Raw genomic sequence first — 15,883 nt, forward strand, 5'->3', positions numbered from 1 at the left:
TCATTATTAGGATAGTTCAAAATGTAGTTATTTCTCTAACTAAACTCATCACTCTTTGTGGTGAGCTTCACGAGGTGAACTGTAACTTCCAGCCCTTCTCTCTTTTGTGTCTGAAAATTATTATTCCAAGAATGTCTTTCATTTTTCTTAAAACCCATAGATGAGTGAGACCATTCTGCGTTTTTCTCTCTCTCTCTCTCTCTGACTTACTACACTCAGCATAATAGATTCCATGTATATCCATGTATAGGTAAATTTCATGACTTCATCTCTCCTGACAGCTGCATAATATTCCATTGTGTATATGTACCACAGTTTCTTTAGCCATTTATCTCTTGAAGGGTATCTTGGTTGTTTCCTGAGTCTTGCTATGGTAAATAGTGCTGCAATGAATATAGGTGTAAGGAAGGGATTTTTGTATTGTATATTTTTGTTTCTAGGGTATATTCCTAGGAGTGGTATAACTGGATCATATGGGAGCTCTATTTCCAGTTTTTGGAGGAATCTCCATATAGCTTTCCATAAAGGTTGAACTAGACGGCATTCCCACCAGCAGTGGATAAGAGTTCCTTTCTCTCCACATCCCCACCAACACTTGTTCTCATTCTTTGTGATGTGTGACAATACTCTATTGCTATTGATTTGCTCTCAGTGGCTTCCTTTCCTTCACCTCCCTCCACTGTGGACCTTGGCTTGCTACCAGACTCGGTTTCTGAGAATTCCCCCGCTTGAGGACATTTCTTTATATGTGAATACTGGGAGAGGTTTTTCAGATTCCACAAGGTCAAATCACAGGTCAAAGCGCTACTCTGGATTTTACATACATACACCTCGACTATTTCTAAAGACTTAAAAGGGACATGTATATCTCCTTTGAATATTTCTTTAGATGTATTCACTTAACAGGTATAACTCTTATTGAATATCCTCTTTATAGTGACAATTTCCCCCATTGTTTACTTTTTGTGATCTGTTCAATAAGAAATTCTGGTAGAAAAGTCTGTTTAGAGTTCATGTTAAGACCAAGTTACAGGGATTATTGGACTTGTTCCCTGGCCCCCATAAGCACCAATAATACCTTGTGGCATTGTTCCTTTTTTGTATAGGTACATTAAAATGGGAAAATATTACATATGCAAACAAGTTCTTATCTAATAGAGAAGGAACACACAAATTTTGTAATACAGTGGTGCCTTACACCCTGAATATTGTCATAATGACTTGACTTGGGCTTCAGAAGAATGGGCATTGTCCATTCACCCCTGAAGCATAGATACCATCTATGGAAACAATCACAGTTGTCTATAACATCACCAGGAATCAAACCTCTACCAGGGAAGACCTTACTGCTATCCTGGCAATGAATCACTCCAAAGAGGGTTCTTTTAACACCCAGACTACTTAGCAACAGCAAAAACCTGCTTTCAGGGCAGGGCTCTCCGCATTGCCCTCTAATGATGATGTGAAACCAGAGGACTCTCCATATCATCCTGACTTCGATATAGGATATGCACAGAAACCAGGATCCCTAACTACAGAAAACTGACACCAACAACGGCGATTGTAAACATTTACTGGAACCACAGAGAATGACCCGGGGATTGTACAACCTAGTATTCCTGGAGCCCAGTGTTGGTCTTATGCCAGAGTACTTCAGGGGTAAGTTCTCCCGGTAGTTAGGCCAACGTTTTTCCTTTCTACTTCTCCCATATTTTGCTGGGCCTATGCAAACAACAATAATTGCCACTCACACACCATTTTTTACTGTATTTCTTTAACTCTTATCCTTAAAAAAAAGAAAAAGAGAAAGAAGAGCTTACTAAACCTTCTTCTATTGCTTTAATGAGTTCATTGGTAATACAATAATTTTCACAAATATACTTGCTACTGAACCTTTTCTTCTTTCCTTTCTCTTCCATTTTTTAGTTTTTCTTTCTATTTTCTATTTTTAATAACTTTGCCTTTAGTCATCTCGAAACAAATGTATTATGATCAGTTATGTCAACTATGTGATGCATTTTCTTTTTTTAATATCTTTATTTAAACACCATGATTACAAACATGACAGCAGTTGGATTTCAGTCACAGAAAAAACACCCCCTTCACCAGTGCTGATGCATTTTCTTTAAATAAACTTAAAAAAATTTTTTTAAATGTAGTCGAGTGGGTGGGGTCAGTTACTTCAAAGTAGGAGTAGGTAGTGATTTTACAAGACCAAATAAATGTCTAAGATTGTTTCTTAGAACTTTAAATTCCATATCAGGAACAGCATGTTCATCAGCTGATAGAATTTTGTTGTTCTCTTCAAGAAAGAAACAGCACTCCCCTTTAAAGTCCTTCTGGCACCCACACAGCAAGAACAAAAAAAAATAATCTAAAAAAGCACACAAAATGGGGAAAGAAAATGAACAATGACTTCTCTAAGGAAGACCAGCAGATGTTAAACAGGCACATAAAATAATTCCTATCATCATTTATTTCTAGGGAAAAAGAAATTAAAACAACAATGAGTTACCATCTCACGCTAGTAAGAATGGCACATATCAAAAATCTGTGTTGGTGAGTATTTGTGAAAGAAGAACTCTCATACACTGCTGGTGGGAATGGTATCTGTTTCTACCCCTATGGAAGAGTATGGAGAGTTCTCAGGAAACTTAAAATTGAGCTTTCATATGATCCAATGATTTCACTTTGGAGTATCTATCCTAGAACAAAAAAATTACTCAAAAGAACTTATGCACATCATTATTTATTGCAGCACTCAGTACAATAATCTAAGATTTGGAATCAGCCTAGATGTCCAACAGCAAATGAGTTAATTATGAAGAAGTGATATAGATACTTGATGAAAAACTACAAAGCTGTACAGAATAATAAAATCATTTAATTTGCTGCTATATGAATGGAATTGGAAGATATTATGTTAAATGAAGTAAGCCTGAATAAGGATAAATACAAAACAATATCACTTATATGTGGTATTTAAAATAATTGGATGAGAAAATGCAACCGCTTAAAGGATGATGTCTAGATTACCCTTGACCTCAAAGTATAGTGAGTAGAAGTAAAGAAATAAAATTAATGAAAGTAGTTGGGAGAGAAGAGATAAATGAGAAGCAACAGGAAGCAAAAGTCAAGGAGATTCAGGTGCATTGGTGGTATTAAGGATAGAGCTAAATATCCAAAAGAGTCTATAGCACTGAAATCATAAAACTCAAACTTTATTTTTTAAGTTAATATATTTATTTATGCACCATGATTATGAAGTTTGTAGTTGGGTTTCAGTTATAAAAAAAAAAGAACACCCCCCTTCACCAGTGCAACCTTCCCACCACCAATGCCCCCCTTTCTCCATCCCCACCCTCTGCCTGTATTTAAGACAGGCATTCTATTTCTTTCACTCACTACCATTGTCATGAGAGTTGTCAGTGTAGTTTAACAAGCAAACTAAAAAAGTTACCTATCAAGATGGCAGACTGGGTGGAAGAGGAAATCCGGGCACACTGGTGAAAGGAAGTTAATACTAGTAGCGAGATTGGTGCTAGTATTAGAACACTGTATGTCTAAAACCCAACTCTGAATAACTTTGCAAATCACAGTGCATTAATAAAATAAATTGTTAATAAATTATGTGCTTTATAGCAGGAATATTATTTGCTTGGTTTTATTTTTTTAATTTTTTATTTTTAATTATGAGAACAAAGATGCAAAGAAAGAGGACAAGGTAAAGTTACAGTGGAAGGACAATCACCCATAACATAATTCTCAGAAGAAGTCCCCTTGCTGATATCTTAACTTTGAACTTTCAGCCAAAGAACATTAAGATAAATAAAACAGAATCCATGTACAATTACTTTGTCCCTCAAGTCCCCAGATTGTAACACATTATAATATTTCTTAACAGCACACAAGGCAATCTAAAGCCATAAAACTTACGTAACTCCTTAAACATTAGAGACATAATATTTTTTAAATTTCCATGTACATGCATATTAGCTTAAGTTAACCTCAAATTTTAAGTGTTTTTTTAAGGATTAGAATCAAAGGAGCACAGTAAAAACTGTGTTAGAGTGGCAATTGTTGTTTGCATAGGCCCACCAAAATATGAGGGGCATGAAAAGGAATAACCTTGGCCTAAACACAAAGAGACCCTACCCCTGAAGTTTCCTGGCATAAGACCAACTCTAGGCTCCAGGCAAGCTAGATCGTCCAATCCAAGACATTGACTGTAGTGCTTTGGTTTTATTTTTTAAGATGCCTCATTCTCAATTCTTTTCTAAAGTGATTAGAACATGATTCATCTTCCCAAATGATTTCAATTGTTACCAGTTCCAAATTCAGAGTATCTTCCATTTTCATCATTCTCAAAAACTTCAAATGCACTGATTTCCATCATATCCACAACAAATAGCTACATATTCACTGACTTTGCTCAACTACTATTCCCTTAGGAATATTTCCGAAATAATAAGCAGATTTTGAAATGTGTGAATTTAAAGTCTTCTCTAATTTGAATTTTTACTTTTCTTATAAGATACTCTCATATAGTATGTCTTCCCCAGATAATTACCCAAACCAGGGAAAATAAAGCTTACCTAGGAAATGTTGGAGGCTTCCACTAAGAACTGACAATCTGTTAAAAGACTGAATAATCTTGGTGTTCTTCCAACTATACTGTAATCAAAAATGTGGAAAAAAAGATCTCTAGCCATAATGATTTCCAAATCCTGTAAATCAAGAAAGCACATCTTATTCCTGCTTTCAGTTTCCAAGAAAGAAAAGAATATGTACCTTGCATAGTTGTTGGGTGCTTTGAAGAAGCTCCTACAATGCAGCCACCTTATCTAGTTAACCCCAGAATCCTCTCACATTTTAGTTAATGATATCCTTGGAATTTTGACATTAGTTTTTTCTTTTAGTTTGTTTTGTTTTTAACCTTTATTTTTACTTGCCTTTGCCTAAAATAAGTAGTTCAAGAGTCAGCATCTAATTTAATATGCAATAAATTGAATTACCACAAAATTTGGAGTTTATGGTTAGAATTTTGGGGTCAAGACCTCAACTTTCAAGTTCCAGCTAGTTTCATACCTTAATTCCAGTTTTGTGATTTTAAAGAAATTATATAAATTTTCTAAGATTCTATTTTCTCAGTTGGAAAAAAATTGGCACAATGATTTAATCTTTCATAGAGTAATTATTAGACTTTAATAAAATATTATATATAAATACTCAAGTTAGAACCTGACACCAAGTATGGATTCAATCAAATAATAGCTATGTGAAATTAAATCCTTGAGAACTACATTTTATTGTTTCACTAATTGTATATAATATTTAGAAACAAAAGTATTTGTTAAGAACTAATGGCTGTCTTGTGGCATATAATGGATCCCCATTTTAATTAGCAACAATCACACCCTGAATAAACCCTATTATTTATGATACTGTCACTGCCAAGATTATTCTAGAAAATATTAATATCAGCTTCATTTGATGATATTAGTCAAAGTAGAATGAATGTGTTGAATTAGGAAATTTGTAGTCTTTTTGGAGCTCTTTCTACAAGCTGCCCAAAAATATAGAGAACTGGACCAGAGAGATAGTACAGGGGTTAAAGTACATTCTTTACAAGCAACCAAACTTGGTTTGATGCCTAACACAAACCACATAGTTCCAATGGTTAAATCTATTCTCAGCCTAGGCATTATGGTTCTCCTGAGACTCAGGGTAGTAAAGGTTAGTGCCCAGGCCATGCAGATCAAATGAGTCTAAGTATGACCTCATAGCATTTTGTGAGGATACCAGGTTAGTTTTCCAAACTGAGTAGGAACTTACTTGGGTCCTCCCTTATCTCTGTGATCTCCTCCAAGTCTGATCTAGCAGCATTTCCACAGTACAAATCTGGCCTACCAGAAGAATAAGGACTAGATCCCCATCTCTTCATATATCCCTTGTAACCAGGATAGTTATGCCATAAGCCTTAGCCTAGTTGATATAAAGTGTTTGTTTAGCTTCAATAAAAAAGAGGACACATGGGGGCCAGAAAGAATACTCAATAGATGGGAGCACAGGGTTAGTTATGCCACTAAACCTTAGCCTGGTGGATATAGGTATTTGTTTGGCTTCAATTAAAAAAAGGGCCAGGGAGAATAATCAAATATTCAGGAAGCATATGCTTTTCATATAGTAGACTTAGATTCAATACTCAGTACTTCACAGTACCACTGGAAGTGATCTCTCTCTCCCCCCACAAAGAGGATATGTGTCTACTTCTACATTTCTTACTGGTGATAACGTGAATAGTCTAGATAATTACCATAGCAATGGGTTTATATTTTATCATAAATATAACATTTATTTAGGCATTTACAAAAAGGTATTTCCAGTCAAATCCGATCCTGTGGAAGGTGTTGAACAGAGGGCATGCTAATATTAGTGCACAGAAAACTAATTCCAGTTTCCACCTTTTATGCCATAAAAGCAAAGATCACAAAACTGATTCTCAGACAGACCTTTTCTTTACAGATCTCACAAACCATGGTTTAACATCTTGCTTCAGAAAGTGGAGGTTTCTTGACACTTATGTTCTAGGTGGGGGAAGAGAGGCATAAAGAGTCCTCTTATAATTATGGCTATACAGAAATAGTTTCAGAAGACATTTGTTATAGTTAAATGGGTGATTGTGTGGTATATACTAGAGATGTTTAAGAAATAAAGAAAATATAGAAATTATAGATTTCACAAGAGGAGCTATTGAAGTGTCAAAGTGAAGGCCTGAAAAAGAAAGCAAATGAGTAATCTATGGGGAGGGGATGTATGGTAAGCCATTGCCCATTGCACAAGTGAAAACAGTGAAGGAGGAATAGACATTATCCATGGCAGGCCTTTTCTTTAGTATTTTTATAGTTTGGGGTTGAAATGGATCTCCGCTTTCTTGATTTCCTCTTCCTCTGTTTTCCAGAGTTAATACGCAAACTGTACTAAAGAAGTATAAATGCTAACCAGTTTTGTTGATGTAAAAACACTACTCAAAGAAAGCACCTTCTATCTATTTATACTTCCCTATTCCCAGTCATTTCTCTGCATCCCTGATAAACTAATATCTTATTTGGGTATCAGATACCTATATACCTATAGTGAGAATAAGCCCCACCCCAATATAGAGGTTGTCCTGAGAAAGGGAAAAGGCCTATGGTTAATGGCCTTAAGCTTATGGCAGACAGCTGAAGGAATAAGTACTTAAGTCATGAAGTGGGTGTGGCTTTGAAGTTGGTACAAGATTTGATTGCACTAATTATGTAATAGAAATATACCCGTTTTGGGTTTTTTTTTTTTTTTTGCGGGGTTTTTTGTTGTTGTTGTTGTTGTATTTCTGAGCTCCATTTGCTATAATTGTATTCTTCTGGAAGAATTCTCTGAATTTCCTTTAGCATAAGTCTGCTAATAATAAATCATTTTGTATTTTCCTTGTTTCAAAACATCTTTAATAGATTCCCATTATTGTTTTTATATCTACAGTTTAATTTTTTGGTATTTGAATCACACCTGGTGATGCTCCGGCTGACTCCCAGCTCTACTCAAGGATCAATCTAGAAGATTCAGTAGACCAAAAAGTGGTAACAGGGATTGAAACTGGATCAGTTGCATGCAAGGCAAGTAAATACCCTAATCTCTGTACAAACTCTTCAACCCCTATTGCTCTTTATTTTATTTTATTTTATTTTATTTCATTTAAACCATTGTGATTTATAAAGTCCTTCATTTGGGTTTCAGACATAAAATGAATCAGGTTGAGTTTGATGTAAATGGCATGAATTTTTTCTTTTGCATATAATATAAACATATATGCTGCTTGTATTTCATTGAGTTTCTTATCTCTATAAATGTATTCCTTCCATTAAATTTGGGTGATTTCTCTAATTATTTATTTAAATATTATTTAGGCCCCACCATCTTTATCTGTTCTTCTAGGGTTCTAGTTACATTTATGCTAGGTCTTTTGATATTGCTCCATAGATATAACTGCTCCATATCACTCCATAGGTTTATTTTAGGGGTGTCTTATTCATATAGTACAGGTGTGTCCAACTAGTGATTTGAGTAGTTTAAACAAAAAGTTGCAGTTACTTTTTCTGAGTCATTTCTTTTTGCAATTTATTTTTTACTTACAGTGGCTTTGACTACTTCAAACTCTATCTGTATTTTTCTTTTCCAAGCCAATAATGTTCTTCTATTGGATCTACCCTGTGCACTATGGATTTTGTCCTAGACTTGATCCAAAGGCCATAAAATTGTTAACACATATTGTGCCTTCCTTTCAAATATCTATGCTACTCTACAATCTACTTGCTCTAGTACTTTTAAGTATTCTTTTTTTTAATTTGCCAGAGTCTGTAATTGTAACCTATGAAAATTTTGGAAATGAAATTCTAGTTACCTTTTCTCTGTGCCTTTAAAAAATCATTCCATTGTCTCCAGCTTCAATTATTTCTGTTGGGAATTCAGCTGTCAGTATTATTGTTCTGTTGAAGATAGTAGGTCTTCCCAAATCTCCTACATTTAGTATTTTCTCTTTTTTTTTTTTCATTTTCAAGACTATCAACTTAGAAAATCTTTTTATATATGAAAACATCATTAAATTTCAAAGTTGATTGTGACAGCCAAAGAGAATCAAAAGGAGAAAATGTAATATAACTCATTATCCATAAGTAGTTAAATTTTATTTTTAATATATTTTTATTTAAGTAACATGATCATAGTTGGGTTACAGTCATGACCAGAACACCCCCTTCACCAGTGTAACATTACCCCTTCCCCCCTTCCCATCCCCTTCCTGTATTCGAGACAGGCATACTACTACAGTTATTTGTTTTTAAGTTCAGTTAGTTGTATTTTTTTTCCTTAAAGGATAAGAGTAAAAAAATATAGTAAAGGTATGGTAGTGGCAATCACTGTTGTTTGCATAGGTCCAGAAAAATGGGAAAATGGAAAAAAATCCTTGACCTGATTACAAAAAGGCCTCACCACAGAAGTTTTTTGGCATAAGACTGACTCTGGGTTCCAGGCATAACCAGTCCATCCAACTCGAGTCATTCTCAAGGTCCCAGTGAAACTTTTTCACACTTTAGCTATTGTTAGTATCAGATTCTTATATTTAATGACCCTGGATCTGTACATTTCTTTCATCGATGTCAGGCTGAGCATCCTCTAGTTTCAACATACCATTCAATGCGGAGTGATATGCCCTGCATGCAGACTGTTGTTGAGTCGTCTGGGTGTTGGGAGCACTCTTTGGAGTAAGTCAATGCCAAAGCAGTGGGAGGTCTTCCCTGGTAGAGGCTTGGATCCTGGTAATGTTATAAACAATTGTGGTTGTTTCCATAGATGGTATCCATTGTTCAGGTGTGTGTGGGCGATGCCCATTCTTCTGAGGCCTAAGCCAAATCATTATGCCAATGTTCAGGGTAAAAGGCCTAATTACATTACCAAATATGTGTTCCCATCTCTATTAGATAAGAACTTGTTTGCATATGTATTATTTTCCCGTTTTAATGTGCCTATGTAAAAGAGGAGCAATGCCTCAAGATATTGTTGGTAAATCTGGGGGTCAACGAATAAAGTCCAACATTCCCCGTAACTTGGTTCAAGCATGAAATCTATACAGAGATACTCTTCTACCAGTATTGCTTATAAAATAGATCTCAAGGGGGGAAAATCAAACAATCAAATAACAAATCCAGTGGGCAAAATAGTCACTATATAAGGATGTTCGAAAATAGTTATAGATGTTAAGGGAATACATCTGAGATATACAAAGGAGATACACGTGTCCCTTTTGTGTTTTAGAAATAGTCAAGAGGGAGGGGGGTATTTCTGAGACATCACTTTGGTCTGTGATTTGGACAAGCGAAGAGAACATTGAGTCATGTCCTCCCCCTTGTAGCCTACTGAAGCGTCCAACTTCCGGAGAGGCATTTGCTTCCTAATTGCTGGAAGTTGAAAGTTCACCAATCCCCTCACAGCCCCTAGCAGGAGCAAGGAAGCCTGGAGTCTCTTTTAAATTGCACCTCACCGGAACCCACTTGGTGGGACCCTGAGCAGGTGTCCAGAAATAACCCTGGGGACAGGGAGGAAGGAGAGAGAAAGCTGTGGGGGGCAGCCGAGGCTGCATCTTCACCTTATCTTGGCCAAAAAGCCTACAGCATGAAACCTTGCCGTGACACGTTGCCTGCTGAAGCTTCAGACTCCACCCAAAAAATTACTGTGAAAGATATGTAATCTATATTGGCCAAAACAAAAATCATTAGTACAGAAAAATAGTTAAATGTGGGGTAACAAGAGATGGGAGTAAGGGAGTAAAGGAATAAAACAAGCTCCTGGACGGTGTTCAGATAATGACAAGCAATGAAACACAATGATATCCATATATTTGTCATAATGTTCCGCGGGGGCTAGTCCCCCGCGCAGTTTCACAATGCACAGGTTTAATAAGGAAACTTCCCTGGTAAGTCCTATTGACAGAACCTATTGTGATGCTATTCCTCCTGGCTCCCAGGAAGAAAGGAGATCCTTCCAGAGCCAGAAGGCTGGAAGGTCAGAGCCCCCACCCCAAGGCCCTCCCTTTAGAGCCAGGAGGGAAATGGGGAAAGCCTAGGAAAACCAATAAACTCCTCCAAGGGACCCACCTCGCTGGCTTGCCCAGCCATGTGGCCAGGAAAAGCCCTGGAGCACCGGAGGAAGTGCTGGGGTGACCCATGTCCCGCACCTCTTCCTAGGCCCAGTTAAAGAGGCCCTTGGCATGGCGGAGGGCTGCCAAACGCCATGCTGGCCGAACCCCCCAACTCCCAGGAAGGAAGGACATCCTTCCCGAGCTAGAAGCATTAAATTTTATTTTATCAGGGTATTTATTGTTTTATATTATTTCTCTTTCAACAAACTATTGTTTTGTGTGAACTTTTTATAGCATGGAAGTCTATAGAATTATTATTGATATGGGAAGGAACCAATTTTAATATTTTTCTATAAATATATTAATCAATGGGCTTAATAATTTGTCCACATGGCTGCCTTTATAACAAAACCACTTATGAGCTATAATAATGACTCAATTGGAATAGAATGCCTACTGGGTGGTCAGGAAGACCTAGAGCCCCCTGCTGGAGATTTCCAGTGTTTTAGTGGAACTGCCCAAGGATGTAGTACAACTCTGACACTGCCATGCTGGAAATTACCTGAGCCATCCCAACAGTATTTGGAAGTCTCCAAGAACTGCATTTAATATCTAAATAAATGCTATATTTATGGTAATATATAAAAATCCACTGGTATGGTAATTTCTAACTATTCACACTCTCACCAATAAAAAAAGTAGAAGTAGAGGCAGGAGCGACAGTCAGCAATAGGGTGTTCGCCTGGGTTTGATCCCTGGCACCCCATATGGTCTCCTGAGCCAGAAGTAATTTCTGAGTGCATAGCCAGAGCATCACAGGGTATTTTCCCAAAAACAAGAACAAAACAAGAAAAGTAGAAGTAGACACATATACTCATTGGAAAGGGAAAGAGAGTCACTCCCAGTGGTGCTTAGAGCACCATAAAGTACTGAGAATTAAACCCAATTCTACTATATACAAAGCATGTGCTTCCACCTTTGAGTATTATCCCTGGCCCCCACATGTCCTCTTTTTAATTGAAGCTAAGCAAACATCTTATATCCAGTAGGCTAAGGCTTAATGGCATAACTATCCCTGGTTACAAAGGATATACAAAGAGATGGGGATGTAGTCCTTATTCCGGGAGGACTTATTCTTTATTTGTACTGTGGAAATGTTGCTAGATCAGACTTGAAGATCACAAAGATAAGAAAAGATCCAAGTAAGCTCCTGCTCAGCATGACAACTAACTTGCCAGTCTCACAAAATGGCGATGAGGCCATTCCTAGACCATCCTAGATATGCATGGCTTGGGAACTAACCTCTGCCACTCTGAGTCTCAGGGAAACTATAGTATCTAGACTGAAAACTGATTTAATCTTTGGAGTGCACAAAGATGCCAAGGCATACTTAAAATTAGGGGAACTCAAGAGACATACCAGATGTATCCCTAGATATTCCTGGTGTGGAGAACTAATATAACCACCACGGGGGATATGAGTGATCATAATCCAAGTATATGTTGTCTGTGTAATTCTTTTTTTGTTTTGTTTTTTACACATGTTTTTTAAAATTTATTTAAAAGAAATATATCACATAGTTGATACAATAGATCATAATACAATTGTTTCAGGAAGAACAAAGGCAAAGTTATCTAAAAAATAGAAAAACTAATGAGATGGAAGAGAAAGAAAAGGTTCAGTAACAAGTATATTTTTGAAAATCATTGAATCACCAGTTAACTCATTAAAGCCTTAGCAGAAGGTTTAATAAGCTTTTCTTCTCTCTTTTTTTTAAGAATAAGAGTTAAAGCAGTACAGTAAAAATGGTGTTAGAGTGGCAATTGTTGTTTGCATACGCACAGCAAAATATGGGGGACATGGAAAGGAAAAGCCTTGGCCTAAATACAAGACCTTATCCCTGAAGTTTTCTGGCATAAGACCAATGCTAAGCTCCAGGCATACTAGGTTGTCCAACCCAATTCATTGTCTATAGTACCAGTAAACTTTTTTCCCCCTGCAAGTCACTGTTGTTGGTGTCAGGTTTCTGTAGTTAAAGATCCTAGAATCTGTGCATATCCTACATCAAAGTCAGGATAATGTGGAGCGTCCTCTAGTTTCACCTTACAATTAGAGGGCAATTGCGGAGAGCCCTTCCCTGAAAGCAGGTTGTTGTTGTTGTTGTTGTTGTTGTTGTTGTTGTTGTTGTTGTTGTTGTGTCTTCTGGGTGTTACTCTCTTTGGAGTAGGTTGATGCTGGGGCAGTGGTAGGATCTCCCCTGGTAGAGGATTGCTCCCAGGTGATGTTATAGATAACCGTGGTTGTTTTGTTGATGGCATTCCTGGTTCAGAGTTGAATGGACAATGCCCGGCTCTTCTGAGGCCTGAGCCAGGTCATTATGACAATGTTCAGGGTGTAAGGTCCCACTGCATTATAAGATTTTGTGTGCTCCTATCTCTAGTATATAAGAACTTGTTTGTATGTGTAGTATTTTCCCATTTTAATGTGCCTATGCAAAAGAGGAACACTGCCACATGGCATTATTGGTGCATATGGGGACCGCTGGAACAAGTCTAACAATCCCTGTAACTTGGTTCTATCATAAGCTCTAAATCTAGGGACTCTTTTACCAGAATTCCTTATTAAACATATCACAAAGACAAGAACAGACAAAATAGTGGGGAAAATCACCACTGTATAAACAGGGGTCTCAAACTCACGGCCCATGGGCCGTAAACAGCCCTCCATACAGCATTTTGTGGCCCTTCACTAGAGGAATCTTTTTTTGTTTTGTTTTGTTTTAGTTGTTTGGGTCGCACCTCCCAATGTTCAAGGTTTACTACTGACTTTGCACTCAAGGATCACCCTGATTTTGCCTCCTGCGGCCCCCAGGTAAATTGAGTTTGAGACTCCTGGATAAAAGAATATTCAGTACGGGTTATAGCTGTTAAGGAAATACATATAAGATATTCAAAAGATATATACATGTCCCTTTTATGTCTTTAGAAATAGTTGGGGTGTGTTAAATCTGGTGTATCACTTTGGTCTGTTGATTTGGCCTGTGCAGTCTGATAATTGGCTGGCGATAGACCCATATCAGGAAAAGTCCTTGAACTGTGACTTCTCAGAAACCGAGTCTCTTAGCAAGCAAAGATCCACAATGAAGGTAGGAGGAGGAAAGGAGGCTTCTGAGAGTAAATCAGTAGCAACAATTTACTGGGATCTTCTCAGGCTGAGAGTCTATATTATCACTTAGGGTGCGGTTTGGCAGCTGGCTTTGTGTGGAGATAATGATCTGCTTTTGAGGAGCCAAGAACTGAAGGTAAAAAGGGTTAAATGTGGGGTGCTAATAGTTGGGGGTGAGAGAGTGAAGGACTAGACATGAGTTTGTAGGGCAGTGGGCAAGGACAGAATACAAGATGGACATTCTGCATATGCAAAACATACATTAATCATAGGAAATCCTATTAATTTATATTATACATGTGGGAGTGCTAGCCCCTGCACAGTTTTGAAAATGGAAACCAGTGAGAAAAAAGTTGCCGGTAACTGCCCCAGCCCAACCCTCTTGTGCTGGGTGAGAGTTGGGGTAGGCCTGGGGTCCCCTTTAGAGTTCTCCCTGGCATCCACCTCTCTGGTTGCCTGGGCCAGCACCCAGGCATGTCCCTGGAGTCCAGGAGGAAAAAGAGGGGAGATGGCTGAGAGCTTCCCTGGCCTTTCAGCACCCCCCAAGCTAGGGAGAAGGCCTTCGGCCTGGGGCCTTCCCACATCCCATGCCGGCAAAAGCTAGCCTTCAGAACAGAAAAGGATTCCGTATAGAACCGAAAGCCAGAAATCCACCTGCCTCTTCCCCAATCCCCTCCCCACTTGTGCTAGGTGGGGGTTGGGGTAGACTGGGCTCCCCTTTAGAGTCCTCCCTAGTACCCACCTCTCTGGCTGCCTGGGCCAGCACCCAGGCCTGTTCCTGGAGTCCAGGAGGAAGTAGAGGAGAGATGGATGGGCGCCTACCTGGCCTCCCAGCACCCTCCAAGCTAGGGAGAAGACCTTAAGCCTGGGGTCTTCCCACACTCCATGCCTGTGAAAACTAGCCTCCAGCACAGAAAAGCGCCTGTGCAATTCTTTGAAAGAGATTAGAGTGGTGGAGACTTAAAGAACCCCTGTGAGCTTTTGACAACCTTGGGCAAATACCCACTCACCCTCCTTGAGCACCTATCAAATTAAACCTGTATCCTACTTGTTCTGCTTAGCCTGGGGCTGAGTCCTGCCACTGAATGTTGAAGGAATCATGTATCCTAAGTAAAAATACATTCTTGATCTCTGATGAAATAAGAAAGAAATTAGGTGACATTCGATGTCCAAGTTCTTATCTTTGTTTTAAGAAAAAATTCAAGGTAAAGTTAGAGTGCAGCATATATATATATACATATAGATAGATAATAGATAGATAGATAGATAGATGATAGATAGATAGATAGATAGATGATAGATAGATAGATAGATAGATAGATAGATAGATAGATAGATAGATAGATAGATAGATAGATAGATGATAGATGATAGATAGATAGATAGATAGATAGATAGATAGATAGATAGATAGATAGATAGATAGATAGATAGATAGATAGAAATAGATAGATAGATAGATAGATAGATAGATAGATAGATAGATAGATAGATGATAGATAGATAGATAGATAGATAGATAGATAGATAGATAGATAGATAGATAGATAGATAGATAGATAGATGATAGAATAAAGCAACACAGTATCCCATACACAAAGATGTAGACATATATAAGACTCAAACCTGCTGGGTATTGTGCCAAGAGGATTTTTTTAATTAGTGGGTAGATGATGAAGAGGAATAAATAAAAGGGGTTTGATAGAAGAAGCAAAATAATTTGGGTAGTGTAAAGCTGCATATACATGGACACCTTGAATCTTGCTCAGAAGTCACATGTATCATCAGCATCTCATCATGTATCTGTGGGTTGTCTAATTTAATACATACTTGGTATTAATGTAGAGAACATTAAAACTAGAACAAGTATTCTCTTTTTTAAAAATACCCCAATAATTGACTATAACTGATTTGTACCATAAGGATAAAATTATCAGGAAATCAATAATTGCAAACCTATTAGACTTAGGGTCTCAAAGCTCCAATAGGATATGCCTTTTTGCTTCACCAAAACAGCCTAGAACAACCTTCCACACTGCATCCTTTACC

Source organism: Suncus etruscus, chromosome 12 (genome assembly GCF_024139225.1).
Source record: "Suncus etruscus isolate mSunEtr1 chromosome 12, mSunEtr1.pri.cur, whole genome shotgun sequence".
Taxonomy (NCBI): Eukaryota; Metazoa; Chordata; class Mammalia; order Eulipotyphla; family Soricidae; genus Suncus; species Suncus etruscus.